Here is a 17,385-nt window from a genome sequence, read left to right as displayed (position 1 = left end):
TTCTTGCTTGGACAAATCCAGTAAACTTTGTAACATGCCCGATCTTTCATGGACTTTGATTTTGGGAGAAGGTACTTTGTGAGCAGCAGCCACTGCCGCTAAATTGGAAGGTCCTGCCACTGGGGAAGTTCTTTTGGGGGTCATCAACGGAGAAGTTCTTGGTGTAATCAACGTCTCCAAGTACTCTTCAGTTCCTGGTGACATCAACGGAGAAGTGGACAAACGTGAGGCTGTCGGAGACGCTGTGGCAGGTCGTGGTTTGCGAGTGTAAGGCTGCGTCCTGGCTGCAGTGCCTCTCTTGCGACTAGTTTTCTTCTGTGGACTTTTCTTTTTCTGAGGACTTTTTCTCTGTTTCTTTTTCTGGGGGCTTCTTTTCTTTTTTCGGGGTGGTGTCTGGTAAGAGGAGGGTCCCGCCACTGGAGAAGTTCTTCTCTTTGGGGACCTGGTCTTTTTCTTCTTGGGGCTTCGTTGAACTTTTGTCTTGGGGATAACTTTGGGGGCATTAGGATCCCATCTTAAGAGTGAGCGAATGATGACCCCTCCTAAAGTACCGCTCCCTCCAGGTTTCAAAATGATTTGTTTTTTGGTTTGAGTGTCGATGCGGGGATCGGCCAGTTGGACCAAAGCGACTTTGTTTCGATCGAAAAAGCGTTGGGTTTGATGAGGAATCTGAATGATTCCTTGGAGTATTTGACGTGCCGTCACCGTGAACCATCGTAAGACTTCTTTGAGACTAGCTTCTAAGACACGAGCTCGTGTTTGTGGATCTTTTTCTCGACTGATGCCATACAAGGCACGAATCAATTTGACGGGAAGATGCGACTGAAGGGACGTCATGTTCGCACTGAGTGTGAGACAGACGAAAAAGGGTCTGAGGTTTTTATAGATTTTTTGATGGGGAGTGAAATGAAGTCGAGGACGGAGACGTGTACAGGACAGGCCCTCCGTCTTGGCACCAGTGGTGAAACAAGTGGGTACGAAATCGCAAATCCTCGGGAGTGGTAGGTTTCAAATCGACGAGTAAATAGGCGTGTGGCGTTTGAGTGGCATCGTCGTACGCCTGAGTCAGCCAAGGCGTTCCTAACTGTTTGGCTAAGACTTGCACTTGCGATTTATCTCGAGGGCTTTTAAACAAGACCACGTAATGCGCATTGAGACTGATGGTACGATGGGCTTTACTTTGTTGAAACAAATTTTGGGTGATGTAAACGACACTGGCATTACGGTGATGCCCTTTACGCGTGAACCACAATTTAATTTCTTCTTCGTCTTCTCCTAACATGTCGTCGAAAATGACCAAATGGGTTAGACGGGAGTCAGAGACGATGCCGTCGTCTTCTTTAGGAATGCCTTCCACAAACACGATGGAATCGCCTTGACTTTCTCGCAAAAGGCTGTACGCCGATTGCCACTCTTTGTAACACCACACGATCCGTTGAGGGGGCCGATCGATCAAATGATGTTTATGCTCGATCAAACGTTTGACGAATTCGGTTTTGCCCGAACCGCTAGGTCCAGCAATGAGCATGTTAAAGGGATGGCGAAGATACAAAGCCTCCCAACTGGCACGATCTAAGTGTTCGTCGATGACTTTGACAGTAGAGGAAGAGGGAGCAGAGACAGCAGAGGTAGCCATGGTGTGAGAAATGTCACTTGTGACACGAAAAACAAACAAGACAAGAGTTTATATACTTTTTCAGAACACGTTTATTGAATGTTTCAAATATGAACACGAAAGACAAAAATACATACAACCCAAATAGTGATGTACAGGAATATAAAACACAGCAAAGCGATCAAAGTGGAATATAAACAAGTGTCTGTACAACATGTTTTGGGTAACCAAGATGTCCTAGGGACAGTGTGTAATGTTCTTACAGTCTCTACATGAGGTATTGTCACACAAGTGTCCTCCCGGAATGACCTTTCAGGAATGTCCATGACAGTCCTGTCCTGAAGTGAGTGGTTGTTCTCGGTGGCGGGTTCTTCTGGCACCGTCACTAACACAGGTTGAAAAGTAACTTTTTTCCTTGAACAACTCTTGTGCATACTGGGCCACTTCTTGGGTCCAAGCCTCAAAACCCCCCTTTTTCCAGTCACGAACATCTGTCCAATGAGGGTGTAAGTCACAAGCTACACACACATCGTCATACACGTCTTGGGTAGCTAAAAGTTGACGAATCTTTTTTTCCTGTTGAGGTCGAGAAGTATCCAGATGAAACCGCAAGGCTTTGAGCAAAAGGAGTTTTTCGTGACCATTTAAGGCCATGGAGGTGGTAAGTACTGATCGTAAAGAGTCCACAAAGAATCGGCTGGTAAACGAAATCCCAGAAAACAAGTCACTAAGACACACACCACTTGTCGTCCCAAATTGAATGGATACAGTTCTTGCAATAATCGATGGTAATGATCCACGGTTTGAATATGGTCATTGAGTTCCTTCCACGGAATCTGTTGGATGACATACGACATAAGTCGTGGCATAGCTGCCTGTTTTTATAGTCTCTTTGTTTCGAAAAGAATACACGTACTTTCTAGCCAGTGATCTTCGTTTTCCAGTGGGTAATGTAAATCTTGCATACTATAACCGAAACGTCAGAGTTCGATTAGAAGTTTCCTCTTCCGCTAAGTAGATTCCACGTAAAATATGTTGGTAATCCTTTACCTCGTCTTCCTCAATGGGTTGCTCTAGGTGAATCTCGAAGTAACCAAAATGATCAACACGTGAATCATCGGGGGCCTGGAAGTATTGAACAAGGTCTGACCACTGAAACAATTTCTGACGAATCAGTTCTCTTATACCCTTCAGGTACCAGTGGTTAAAGATCTGGTGACGTAACGGATGCAATTGTTCTTTACGTTTCACTTGTATTTTGACCAGCTCTCGGTAAATGCGTTCTCTCAACTCCACAGGCAAAGCACGAATGTTCTCTTGTAAAGTATCCATGAATAGGTCATACTAAATCCTCTTTGGTCTGACACAAGAAATGTACTCTTTGCACAAACATGGTTTCACTTCAGTGTCGAATTTAAATCGTTGAGTCACTAATCTACACATTACAATTCGTTCAGAAGTTTCCTCTTTCACTAAGTTGACATTGCGTTCAAGATGTTGGTAATTCGTTAACTCTTCCTCTGGAATTCGATGCAGTACGTTTACAATGATGTAGGTAGAATCGTCCATAACAAACCAATCCTTTTGAAAACTAGAGGATCGTTGATCAATGTCTGTCCGATGGAACACTTTCAATTGAATCAATCCTTGTATAGCCTTCAGGTACCAGTGGTTCAAACACCGGTGACGTAACGGATGCAATTGTTCTTTACGTTTCACTTGTATTTTGACCAGTTCTCGATAAATGCGTTCTCTCAACTCCACGGGCAAAGCACAAATGTTCTCTTGTAAAGTATCCATGAACAGATTATTATGGTAAGAAGTTACTTCAATGTCTCGGTCCCACTAAGGGTAAGTAATGACAATTCGGTGACCATCGAGCATGTTCTACGTAGGCCGAATCTTGCGGTTCCCAGTGGTGAAGTGACACACCGCAACTGAAGCACTTGACTTTATCTCCTTCGCCCAAGTAGAAAAATCCGGCTCTGGCTAATTCTTCGGGGGTCGGTCCTCCCAGATACTTAGGCCATTTTCCTTTGAACGATTGAAGACGATTTTCAAAGTCGCAGTATTCCGACAAACGCACAGGGAACGAATATTCGTCTTTCACAGGTTCGTTTCGATGAGGGTTGAGTGACATGGGTAGGAGTTTACTCAGGGCTGGATGACATCCGTAGGGGGGTAGACGTGAAGGTGAACATTCCCCTTTAAAACGAAACCCAGTAAAATGTCCAAGAGGACGAGCAGCATCGCTTTCGCATCCCACAGGTTTGACACGCACAGCATCACTTTCCATGATAGGGGTAGGGGCACTAAAGTTCCCATGATGCTTTACGGCATCGCTCAGGTCACAAGGTACAGCATCGTATCCATCGCAAGGCTCACAATCGCACTCGTCTGCAAACTCCGTTACGCAATTACAATGGTAACCACATGGACAATCGCAGTTTCCTTCCGGACATTTTCCGTCGCAATGCATGGGTCTTATCCATCCAATATTAGTCACACTAGAGGAAGATACAACTTTTTTACAATCCCCAAACTGGAACGATGCCTCTTTCAAAGTATTCATCTTGTTCGCTCGGTCTTGGTAGTCACAATGAACTATCGATCTTGCCTAGAGTTCCTTTTTTATATACAGACCAATACCGACGTGACCGTACGGTAAGGTGAAATGATTGGGAAGTCGAACTCGCTTCTGGTATACAATTTGATAGACTTTTTCCAAGGGTCGACTGACGATGTGGTGAGTGGGTAAACGTACAATCTTGTTCGGTTGATAGGTGGTCACTTTAAAGTTTCCATCCTCTCCCGATTGCAAGGCTTCTTTCAATACCCCAAAGTTGACCACACGACTGGTACGATAATTCAGAGTCAGTCCTTTCACTTTGCACGTCGTGTGCACTTCTCCTTGTTTGTCACGGTATTCGTAGCCGTAATTTTTGGGACCGCCACTGACGAAACTTAGAATCTTGTCGTCGGGATGCTCGTCTGTCCAGGCTCCTAAACGGTCTCCTTCGATGTCAGGGTGATGTTGAATCGGGTGATGGATGTAAATGCAACTGTCCGTGTCAAAGTACAGGACGCTTTCCCCTAACAGTTCTAAAGCTTCGTACAATTTTAAGCGAGCATGGGCTGTCACGTAAGCCGCAATGATGACATTTCCAAAAGGGTCGTCTTGTACAAAGTCCAGATCTTCTTCGTAATTGACCAAGATCAAATTCTCTCGAACGACGTCCACGTGTTTCATGTATTTGGTTTTGTCGTGAATCATCTGGAAGTAGCGGGAAGGTTCTGTCAAATATTCCGTCTTGGGTAAACACGGTCGTTGTGCCATTTTACCCCACAAGCAATTTAACATCACTTTGGCAAACGATCGCCTGCCTTCGTTTTTCTCGATGTGGTCTAAAGAGATGCCTTCTTGTTCATAGTATTTCTCTTTGAATTGTATTTGGTCTTCGGGAGTGTGACACCAGGAAGGATAGCCGCTGGCTTCTTGTTTCAGTTTCAAAAAGGCATCCACGTAGTCGGCGAAAATGCCTTTCTGAGTAGGGTCACCCTTGCGGTATTGTTGTGTCTTGGGAAAGTGACAAATTTCGTACACTTCTAACAGTTGGTATCCCATGTCCAGAGCTTTGAACAATTCTACGCTGACCCAGGTTCCCGTCAAGGCCCGTTCTTCCTGGCTGTGCTGACAAGGTTGGTCTTGGTTGCACGTTTCGGCACAAGTACGGCACAAGGGAAACATCAGTTTGCCTTGACAATGGTGAGGTAAGACGGGATGGTAGAGGTTCGTGGGAGGCAAAACTTTGCACTTGATCAAGCCTTCGTATTGTCGAATGTTTTTCAGGTCGATGTGTTCCGTCAGCAATTGCGGGTGCCCTACAGGAAAGCGACAATATTTGCACACGTAGGGATACAGCGAACACACGTCCAAGTATTTGATTTCTTCTCCTTTCTCTTCGTCGGCTTGGTACAGCAAACAGGTGGCATTGGTCCTTCCTCCGTACAAACTATCCCTCGGGTTCAGCGGGTCCATGAACTGGTAACTTTCCACGAGGCGTTTAAACTCGGGATCGGTTTTCATACGGTGATCGTACTCGTGTTCCCACATTTCCACCACTTGGTATCCTTGCTGTTCTAACTTCAAGCGCCGCTGACAAGTGTCCTGGTACAAGTCTTCCATGGTTCGTTGCAAAAACTGATTTTTAGTGCCACGGTCAGGGTAACAGACGGGACATCCGTGAAATAAGCAACCGTTAAACTCGTACACGATCTTGGGGTTTTCTAAGTCCCAACCATCGACCGAATACGTTCCGATGGTCTTTTCGCCTCCTCCGTTGCGGGCATGCTGAATCCACTTGTCTTCCTTGTCGCACAAGTAATGTAACCAACGTAGGGCTTTGACCGAGTATTGACGTTTGACAAAGTGGGTCGTTTGAGGACTGATGACAGCCACGGTCTTTTCAGGCATGAATCGTTGTCGATACACTAAGGAACACGCTTTGGCAATGGTGCAAGCTTCTTTCAAAGGATCGACCCCTCCGTGTTCCATGAACAGTTCTCGAAATTTTCCACAGCAACGCCGTAAAATGTCCACGTCGGAACGACAATACTTTAACATTTCTTCCTGAAAGTCGAAAGGGTCAGAGGCGTGAGCCTGGTACCAAGCGTAGAAAGCTTCTCGTTGTTCGGTACGCATGTTGTCGGGGTCGTAATAGTGAGCCTCAGGTAAATGGGGTAGAACGGCGTGTTGATTGGCTTCCGTATTGAAAAAGTGTGGAAAGTACCCTTTAGCCATTTCTGTCATTCCAAACGTTTTAGGCATTCGACTCAAAGGCATGGCCAAATAGCTCATCGAATCTTTAATCTGTACTTGTCCCACTTGCATGAAAATGATTTTGGCTCCGTTCAAAGTCACTTTAGGACGTTCGGTGCCATGTTCCGTATAGTACCTCAAAAGAAACTGTCCATCGTATCCGGAGAAATTGTGAGCCATCACTGTGGCATGACGATGACAATCTCCGTAAAGTTCGATGTCCTCTTGGCTCCACGTCTTGTCGATGGGGTCTAAGACCCATTGGGCAAAATCGGCTAACGTGTTTGGTCCCCGAAAGATTTTTTCACGCCCTCCAGGAATCTTGCTGCAGTGAGGGCAATGACTGAAGATAGGTTCTTGAATGCACTTCTCGCACGCTCGATGAGCCACGCAGAAATTAGGAATGTGAATGCCGGTCTCTTGCACGCATTCGAAATCGAAAAAGATGAAATTGCCTTTCTTCTTGTGACTGTCCTCTTTCTCTGGTGGGGGTTGGTATTTTTGCACGTAACATTGGTGTTCCAAGTCCACGATGTGGTGACAAATGTGACATTTCTTTTTTCCTGAACATACGTGTGCCTTGGTACTATTGGTACGTATGCCTTGTCCACACGTAGGGCACAATCTCAGGAGTTGACAAGCACATTTCTGCTGTGAACCTTGCGTCTTCAGATGTTGTTGGTAACAAGTAGGGCTAACAAACGTGCGCAGACAAGTCGAACAAGGCACTGGTCCTTCGCTCAGACAGGGTTAAGAGGTCAAACATCCTGAGCATTTCGATCCACAATGCTTGTGTTGCTCTCGATTATTATAACCATGGTCACATTTCTCACAGTAATAACTGTATCCCAGGAATCCGGTGATACTGGTAATCGTATCGAAATGGTCATCGTGATGATAAACGTGAATGTATTTTCCGTCCTTAAAATGTTGGCCTCGAAACAACAGAGGCCCGCGCATTTCTTGAGGGTGCACTTTTAAGGTGTAGCGTGGAGCTAGGACATCTTGCAATTTTTGCATCTCAGGAATGCCGCAGGGTGTGTCTTTGGGCAGTCCGGCTTGTTGTAACAGGAGTTCTGCTTCGTTTCGTTGTTTGGCTCGGTCGGAACGTTGAATAGTGTCCCAGGTTCTTTTCCATTCTACCGTGTCGTTCTTGTTGGCATAGGTTCGTCCCACCACGATGGCACGGGCTAAGCACATCTGGTCATGAGGGTTGTCAATTCGGACGAGACTCTTTTTGGTGTTGCGAAGGTCGTCCACCAATAACATCTTTTTGCGTCCTGTCCCTTGAGGAGGAGAGACGTGGGTCATGTCCAGTGTGGCTTTACCATCGGTGATGTCAAACTGATCATTAGATTGTTGTACGTGTTGTATCTTGTCCATGACTTTGGAAGCAGTCAATTCTGCAGGGGTGCTAAACTCGATCCAAACAGGGGATTTCAAACCGTCGTGTTGTATGGAAAGTCTCAAGCGATCGTCTTCTTTGGGTTGACATTGTCGCTTGAGTGCGGTGAGCAAAGAATCCCACACTCCGGTGATGAACCCTTCTGCTTTCTCTAACGGTACTTCGGACTTGAAATCTTTAAACTTCACCGTGTATTTGTAAGCCGTGGTTCTAAATTTTCTAGAGGAGCGCTTTTCCGTCTCTCGAATGGAATAGTATTTTTCAGGGTTGACTAAGGGTGGTGAACTTGGTTTAGAGGTTTCAAATTCTGGTTCACTCATGTCCTCTTCAAAATCACTGGCATGAATTTGTGCCAAGATTTCAGCCCTGGTTCGAGGCGATAGATCACGTTTCTGCCTCTTACTTTCTTCTTTCTTCTCGAATGAATGGGATCGTTTCATCTTGAAAGCAAAAAGTCAAATGACTCAAGTTCAAACACCATGAGCTACTTTATAGTCATAGCAGACCAGCGTATATAAAAGGGTGTGTGTCTTGTCCTTTCACTATTCATTTCACTCTCAAGCCGAGCACAACGATGGAAGAGACTAACCAGATGGAACGTTTCGTCAGAGCTTTGCGAGGGGTCATTAGAAAATTCTCTTCAGACCAGCCGACAGACTACTCTCCTTCCTTTCGAGATAAAAGTCAAGATACTTGCTATATCTGTCAGAAGAAAGGGCATTGGTCTTCAGAGTGTCCAGACCGTCAAAAAAGAACAAAAACAGGGACTAAAAAAGACAAAAGTCAAGATACCTGTTATTATTGTCAAGAAAAAGGACATTGGTCTCCAGATTGCCCAAAAAAGAAACAAGAGGAGTCAGAAGAAAAGAGGGATTCTTCAGAAGAAGAGAGGGATTCTTTAGAGGAAGAAAAAATACAATTCTATTTACAAGAGGCAAAGAAAGAGGAGAAGAAGAAAAGAAGAAGGGAAGAAAATGAGGAAAAGACGGTGAAGAAATTCAAAAAACAGAGAGACTAAACAAGGAGAAAGAAGAAGTCAATGAACTTTTTATTAAAGTGATGTGTTGTGAATTGTGAATTGAATTGTAAAAAAATGGAGAGAAGAATAAATGAATGATATAAGGTAAGTGTCTTTGAGTTGTGATTTTAAAATAAGAACGTACACTCACGCACTCATACACAGACACGTACTATAAGGGTAAAATGGGTGGGGTTTATTTTTTTTTTGAGTTATTGGCAAATTGAAATTGTATTTCTTTTCGAGAAATGTGGGTGGCCCTGAAAAGGGCCTTTTTTTCTTCATGGTGAAAGGGTGAGTTTAAGCAATCAACTTTAACTGCCTTATGCCTTTGCCACGGCCAAGGCCTACTTCTGGACTGCGTAATGTTGATGATGATTGGGTTGAAATCACTAAGGGTGGTACGGTAGGCTTAGTCACAGGGTTGACGTGTTTAGCTCGGGAAGGTCGTATTCTCTTCGGTCGTGATAAAGAAGTCTGATACATTTGTTTCAGACTTCTTAACTCCGCTAAAATGTCCAACAGTACCGTGACCGTTTGATTTTCACCCTCTTGTTTCTTTGCTGCTACTTCTTCTTGCTGTTGCTGCTGTTGTTTTTTTCTTACCTCTTCTTCTTGTTGCTGTTGCTGTAGGAGAAAAGCCTGTTCCGCTTCCTTTTGTCGTTGTATAAATTTCTCCAATTCTTCTTTCTGTCTCTGTCTAAAATTTTCCACTTGCGGTAATGAAGAAGGTAACGAAGGTTCCGGAACAAATTCTTGCGAGGAGAGAAAATCCACAAAATCCCAATTCACCTCTTCTGAAAGTAAGTCCGAGTTCCCTTGGGCAGTCTCCCCTGCTGGTGCACCCCAATGGATCGTTTTCTGAGTTTCCGTCATGTTGAATCACTGTCGCATAGATTGACTGCACACAAGCGCTAGCGAATCTATATAGACTACGTGACGTCACAGACTACTCTCTTCGGATTGGATGCGGGCTGACTGAATTCTGTAACGCGTGTTCGGATTGGTGAATGAACTCAATCCGTTTCAATCCTACCTCTGCCTATAAATAAGCGCCGTTCACTGCATTGATTCACCTGTTTCTCGGAGCCTCAAGATGTGGACCGACGTTCAATCTTCAACCCTTGTGTCAACAATGATGTTCAGGACGGACATGCTCATGTATGTCCGGTCCAAGTGGACTGTTGTTGATAGGACAGATACAAGTCTATGGATGAGGAGAGTTTATATAGAAAGACAAGGATGTCTGAAGAGGGTACTTGTGTATGGACCGGCAGTTAGAAGGAGTTTAAGAAGAAGAAGAAGATGTGAGAGATGCCATCTATGTTAATATTAATATTAACATAAACCCAAAGGCCCTTTTCAGGGCCAGCCATATTTCTCGAAAAGAGATAGCCTTTCCATTGCCTACCCTTTTTTAAAAAAAATCCCATGTTAAATTCCCCTTGTCCGTAGAGTGACCCACGATTTATTGCCATGTTAATTCCCCTTGTCCGTAATCTGACCCACGATTTTTCGCCATGTTAAATTTCCATTGTCCGTAATCTGACCCAGGGGTGTTTTTAATGCTAATTCCCATTGTCCGTAAAGTGCCCCCATTCACTACTTATGTCCTTGATGAAAAAATCTAATTCTGCAGGATCTATAATTAATCTTGTACAACGACGTAATGAAAACTGAGTCAATTTACTAATAATTTTTCTTTGTCATCTTGCGGTAACCAAACTTGTTATTGTTGTTTGTATGAAATTGTTGCGGAGGTTACCGTTAACGACGTTAAAATCTTAGTGTCTAACATATATCCTAATAACACTATTAGAGCCCAACCACGCTGATTTTTTTGTTGCTGCTTAGTAGTCGTTGCGATTGACATTAGAATCTGGATTATTAAAGTGTTTACCAAACCAAATTGGTATAACCCGATGATTATTCGTTGAAAACTCGAGTGATTAAAGATCGGCAAATCCAGTAAGATCGATATCTAGTAGTGGCCCGTTTATTGCTACTCGTGTTATTTCTTGTTTTGGGTGCCCAAATCGTTCAAAGTAACGATGACAAGTCCAAGAAAAGACACCGGATAATCAGCGACATTGTCGACAGAAATCATATAGGAGGAATTATATATTATATTCCAAAGACCGTCATGATTAAATTTGACAAAAATTTGTGATACATCATCGAGAAATTCTTCTTAAGATGGTCACCATGAATTTTTTCGTTGGGTTATATATCCAACAGCAGACGACGCCGTAAAACAATTTTTGAGTAATTGGTCGTTGTCTTTGTTATATTTGACCAAAATATGTTTCACATTTTGTTGGAGTGATTCATTCCGATAAATAACTGCAGCTAGTAACATCAACTGATCAAATGTTGATTCAGCTATAGAATCATCTCCGTGAAACAACCAAACTGATGCAGGATCATGCTTACTTATCTGTAGATATCGTCGTAGATGTCACCATTGTAAAATCATGTCATTCTCTCTATTGGAAATTTATTACAGACTCAGTCTAAGCATGTGATATATGATTAATTAATGTTATTGGAGCACAGCGTGTTCTATATATGTTCGATTTATATAAAACTTCATTCGTTATTGTTTTTACAATTATCGGAAACATCAATAATTTTTCTAACTCAGCTGTGTCATCTATATAAGCTTCAGTCGCATTGACATGTTTTTCCCAATTATTTATATATTTTAATCTTGATTCTTGTTTCCACGTTTGGAGTTTACTAAATGCTCAGTGATACGTTGAGAAACACAATTTAGCGAACCTGTTGTAATTGGAGCAAGAGCACCTATGCCTGGTTCATTCAGGTAATAAATTGCGTAAACAAATGCTGTAGGAAGATCAGCGTTCTTGTAGTAGGTCTTGTCTATCCCGATAAATGTTCCTGGTTTGGTATTCTTGTCCAGGATGACTATTGATGCTGATCTTGATTGTTTTTACCGGATCAAGCTGATCAAGTGTGATCCACTGTGGTCCATCTTGTGTTTGTTGCTTAGCTATAATTGTATCCTGAAAAAAATGCTTTTTGTTGTCGTGTAGATTTTGTATTATTTTATGAGCACAATTTTGATTCATTGTCGAATCTATAAATATTTCATCACCACCTATTGTAAACGTCGACCAAACATGAACAACACCATCGTTGTAAAACTCATTCTTTGCTGTTTTCATTATTTCATGTAATTGCAGTTCAAGTGGTATTTGTTTTCTATCATCGTTCAGTCGGTCAAAATCAAAACTTGATGTTGACGGCTCAATCGCAGACAACCTTATAAACTCATCTTGCGCTGCATCTAGTGATCTGATGTATTTTTTAATGAGATTTAAATCATCTCTTGGTATTGGTAATATGATTTTATTTCCAGTGAGATCATGATATTGTTCTTGTAGAAATATAGCATCGGCCAATAGTATATAATTGCATTTATTAATATAATAAATTGATCTAATTAGACTTTCACAAAATGATTTAATGAGTAACCAAAAATACAATAGTTGTAAATGGTTGATGATAGGATCTGCTGTACCTTGCGGAAAAAAAATGTGTCAGAAAAGGAAATACCGGACCTAAACCTTATATGAATTGTGGCGTCTTAGTTAAAGTTAGGACACAATTATGTGTAGCTTGTGGCGGAAGAAAATATCGTGCGTTTAAAAGATACTTTGAGATAACAAATGCCTATGATGGCGTAAAAAGACAGAACTATAGTATAATGGAACAAAGATTGAAGTCAATAACATTAATGAATTTGTGAAGCAGCCGATATTTACTAATTACGAAACGAGCAGAACGAGTGTTATATGAAATTGTGGTCTAAAACAACCTAGGAAATATCAATAACATTGGTTACATTATGATCGGTATTGAATTTTCTGGACCTAAACAATAAAATTAATCTTGCGCACAGACTTATATATGAGTGTTTCAATAGAGTGATCAATGAAGGTCTCGTGATTGATCATATTAACTCAAAGAGAAAAGACTACAACCTTGGAAATCTTCAAGCAATCACCCCAAGGGAAAACAGTAAACGTGGAAAAGCGGGAAAACACAAAAACACATAGACTAGAAGAAAAAATATCAATCTAGATACCGGTGAAACAAAAGAGTTTAATTCGATGTACTCTGCTAAAAATTATTTTGATATTGATACATTTTTGTACAAAAAGTAGCTAAATGTATAACCAATTTTGCTACATCGATGAGACTCAACCAAATAATTAATTCAATTTCAGTATAATGATTAGTAAACAACTACAGATTCAAGCTCTTTTGTCAATATTAGCGACTTTCAATATTTGTTTTGCGTCATTTTCACTTGGTCTTCTCGCTTGATTGATTATCTCCATGTTGTTCAAATTGTGACTAAAAATTAAAAAACTATTCACATTTTATCGCACATAAAAATCAGCATGATGTGTCACAAATAGTTTATGTTACTATTCGTTGGTCATTCCAACGGTTCCATGTATATTTTTGTTGTTCGATGTGCATGTTGTCGGAGTCATAATAGTGGGCGTCAGGCAAATGTTGCAGGCTGCTTGTTGATTGGTTTCGATACTGAAAAAGTGTGGAAAATATCCTTTGGCCATTTTTGTCATTCCAAACGTTTTAGGCATTCAGATCAGAGGTATGGCCAAATAACATACCGAATCGTTAAACTGTATTTGTCTCATTTTCATGTAGATGAGTTTGGCTCCGTTGATATTAACGTGGGTGCATTAAGTGCTTTGATCTTACTAATATTTCTGAATAAAATTGTCCATTGTATCACGAGAAATCGAGAGCCATCACTATGGCAAAATTATGGCAATCTCCATAACAATCAATGTCCTCTTGGCTCCACGTATCGTCGATAGGGTCTAAGAGCCATTGGGCGAAATTGGAAAGCGTATTAGGTCTTCGAAAGATTTGTTCACGTCTCCTTGAATCTCGCTTCAGTGGGGACAATGAAATAAGATGGGTTCTTGTATGTACTCTCGCACTCTTGATGAGCCACGCAGAAATTAGGAAAGTGAATGCCGGTCTCTAGCGTGAATTTGAAATCGAAATAGATGAAATTCCCTTTCTTCTTTTCATCCTCTTCCTGTTTCGATCTGTATTTTTTGAATGTATTATTCATGTTCCAAGCCCACGATTTGGTGACAAATCTGACATCGTTTCTTTTCAGGATGAACGTGGATCTTGGCATTACTAGTGCATATGAGTCCACAACTAGGGCACATTCTCTGGAGTTGGCAAGCGCTTTTCTGTTGTGAACCATGCGTCATGAGATGTTCTTGATATCACGTGCGGCTGAAAAAAGTTCGCTGACACGTCGAGCAAAGGATTTGTTCTTGTTTTTCTTGAAGACAGGTCTTGGTGGCTAAACATTTCTGTCCGCAACGAACTTTTTTTCCCGACTGTCAAAACGAAGGTCACATTTCTTACTGCAGTAAGCGTATCTCCAAGGAATCCGGTGGTATTGGTAATGACATAGAACTGTTCTTTATGATGGTAAGCGTGAATGTATTTTCCATCTGAGAAATCGTCGCCACGAGAAACCAGGGGTCCGCGCACCTCTTGAGAGTGCACTTTAACGTGTAACGTGGAGCAAAGACGTCTAGCAGTTTTCGCATTTCTTGATACCACAGGCCGTGTCTTTGGATAACCCTCTTGCTGTAACATTAGTCTGCTTCTCTTCGTCGTTTGGCTTGGTCCGATTGTGGAATGCTCTCCCAGGTTTCTTTCCATTCTGTCGTATCGTTCTTGTCGGCATACGTTCGTCACATGATGATGACTCGTGCTAAACACATCTGTTCTTGAGTATTAATTCGGACGATGCTGCGCTTGGTGCTGAGAAGTTCATCGGCAATAATAATCATCTGCGTTGTCAGAGTACTTTTGGAAGGAAAACGTGGATCATGTAAAGTATAGCTTTGTCGTCGCTGAAGTGAGATTTTTAGTTGGATTACTGTACGTGTTAAATCCTGTCTATGGTTTTGGAAGGTAGCAATTCTGCTGGGCTGCTAAACTCAATACACACGGGTGACTTCAAACTGTTATAGCAAATATAGAGTCTCAAATGATCGTCTTCCTCGTCTCGGCATTGTCGTTTCAGTGTGTTTAACAAGGAATCTCACAAATCGGTAATAAAACCTACTGATTTCTTCATCAGGACTTCGGACTTGAAATCTTTAAACTTCACTGTGTAAGTGTATGACGTGGTTCTAAGTTTTCTAGAGAAGAGTTTTTCTGTTTCTCGAATGTGGTAAAATATTTCGGGTACAACTGATCGACTTTCATTGGAGGTAGACCCCCTCAGTCTGGTGGGCAGACGTAGAAGGCGTTGATAAGGCTCACACGTGTCATCTTGAATATCGCTGGCATGGATTTTAGCCAGAACTTCAGCTCATGTGCGAGACGATATGTCCCGTCATGGCCTATTATTTTCTTCTCCTTTCCCATTGAAATCGTGCAATCGTTTTATATTGTTTGCTAGTGCCTTTCCTAAGAGTATTCATTCAACTCTCAAGCAGTAACGATGGAAGAACCATCACTGACTGAGCATCTGATCAAAAGTTCGAGAGGCGTCAAAGGAAGATTTACTTCAAAGAAGACAATGGACTACTCCTCCCCCTTTCGATATAAAACTCCAGATATTTGATATATCTGTCCCAAAAAATGACATTGGACTACAGAATGTCCAGAACGCCAAAAAAAAGACAAATAACTATAGAAAAAGGTCGGGATACCTGTTATCATTGTCAGGAGAAAAGACATTGGTCTTCCCGATGACTTAAGAAAGAAAAGAACCAATCAAAGAAACAAGAGAAGGGTGAAAAGAGATCTTCCGAATATGAAGAAGACCCCTACGAAAGGGAAGAAGAATCCATGCCCGTCCAGAAAAGGTAAGAAAAGAAGACAAGAAGAAAGCCAAGAAGAGGAAGAAGCTGTGCCAGTTAAGAAATTCAAACATCGGAAAAAGAGAGTGAAAGAAGAAAATTAACTTCGGCTATGTGTTGTGAAACTGCATTGTGACTTTCAAAAAGAGAGAATATACCAGAAAGAAAACTTAAATGTCTCTTGGTCTTGCTTTTTATGAAAAGGATGGTGTATTTGTTTTTTTTTTATATTGACAATGTATGAATAGATGCTCTTTGATCTCTGTCTATCCCTCTGGGTCATGTTTTCAATAGAAATGAAATGGAAGGGATGTTTTCCTTTTTGTACGTGCTGGAGATATGCAGGTGGAAAAATTTGTCAGTCTGTTCATTCGTCACTGTTGTGTCTATTTCTTTTAAAATTTGGATAAATAATCTCTCTCTCCAATCTCTCTCTCTCACACACGCACACACGCACACACACACACACACACACGCACACAGTCACGCCATAGAACTAAGGGTAGATGGGTTTTTGAGAGTGTTCATATGGGATTTTTGATTATATAGCTAGTCTGATGGATAGTATTTTCGCGGTTTATGGGATAGTATATTTTATGAGCTATCATTTCATTCTCATACATTCTAAGCTGAGCGTTAGCCTCGGATGCGGTAGGTCGTTGGTTCGATCCACTGTCGAGTCATACCAAAGACTTACAAAAATCGTACTAACAGCTGACTCGATTGGCGCTCAGCATTAAGAGGTTAGCGTTAGGACTGGTCGGCCTGCTGTCAGGATAATGTGTCTGTGTGGGACATCATGCTACATGTCTGCGGCATGATGCCCCAGTGCTAGACATCACTATAAACTGTCACACTGCAGACATCGTAGCAATATGACTGAAAAATTGTTAAAGCTACGTTAAAAATGCAAATCACACACACACATTCTAAGCTAACACTAGGCGCATTGGATAGTGTTTGTATAAGGTGTTAGATGGTATAGCTGGTGTGATGGATAATATTTTTGTGGTTTGACAGATTGTATTATTTTATGAGATTTCATGAGATTTTATGCAATTTCATATTCTTTTTTATTGTATGTATGGGATATTGGACGGTATAGATAGTGTAATGGATATTATTTTAGTAGTGTGATGGATAGTAGGTTTATGACATTAGATGAAGCTTGTTTTTAACCCTTCCTCGTTTGGTCTGATTGTGTGTGTGTGTGTGTGTGTGTGTGTGTGTATACTACACCAGACGTTTTAGATAGTGTATATGTATGCATGCGACAAAAAAGCCAGAGCGTTTTAAACAGCATAACCCGATACATCAATGCATTGCACATACTCCATGTAATATTAAACCTGAACAAAAGTTTCTGCCAATAGTTAATTTGGGACCTAATTGTTGATTATGCCTGGATAACGTTTCATTTTGATTGATGAAGAAATGAACAAAACAGCAATTTTTTTTCTGAAGAAAACGATTGCAGAAAGGACTGCAGATTGGAGCACGGGACACTGAACACATTTAAGAGTATTGAAAAACAAACAAGCAAAAAATGATGGTCTTTTTGTGGAGGTGCTTAAGTTATTTGTTAATTTTGTGTCAGTCAGATACAGTGATTACAAAATAAACTAA

The sequence above is a fragment of the Sinohyriopsis cumingii genome, chromosome 2 (assembly GCF_028554795.1).
Source record: "Sinohyriopsis cumingii isolate HCF-2022 chromosome 2, ASM2855479v2, whole genome shotgun sequence".
Taxonomy (NCBI): Eukaryota; Metazoa; Mollusca; class Bivalvia; order Unionida; family Unionidae; genus Sinohyriopsis; species Sinohyriopsis cumingii.
Note: the sequence above shows the minus strand (reverse complement) of the source record.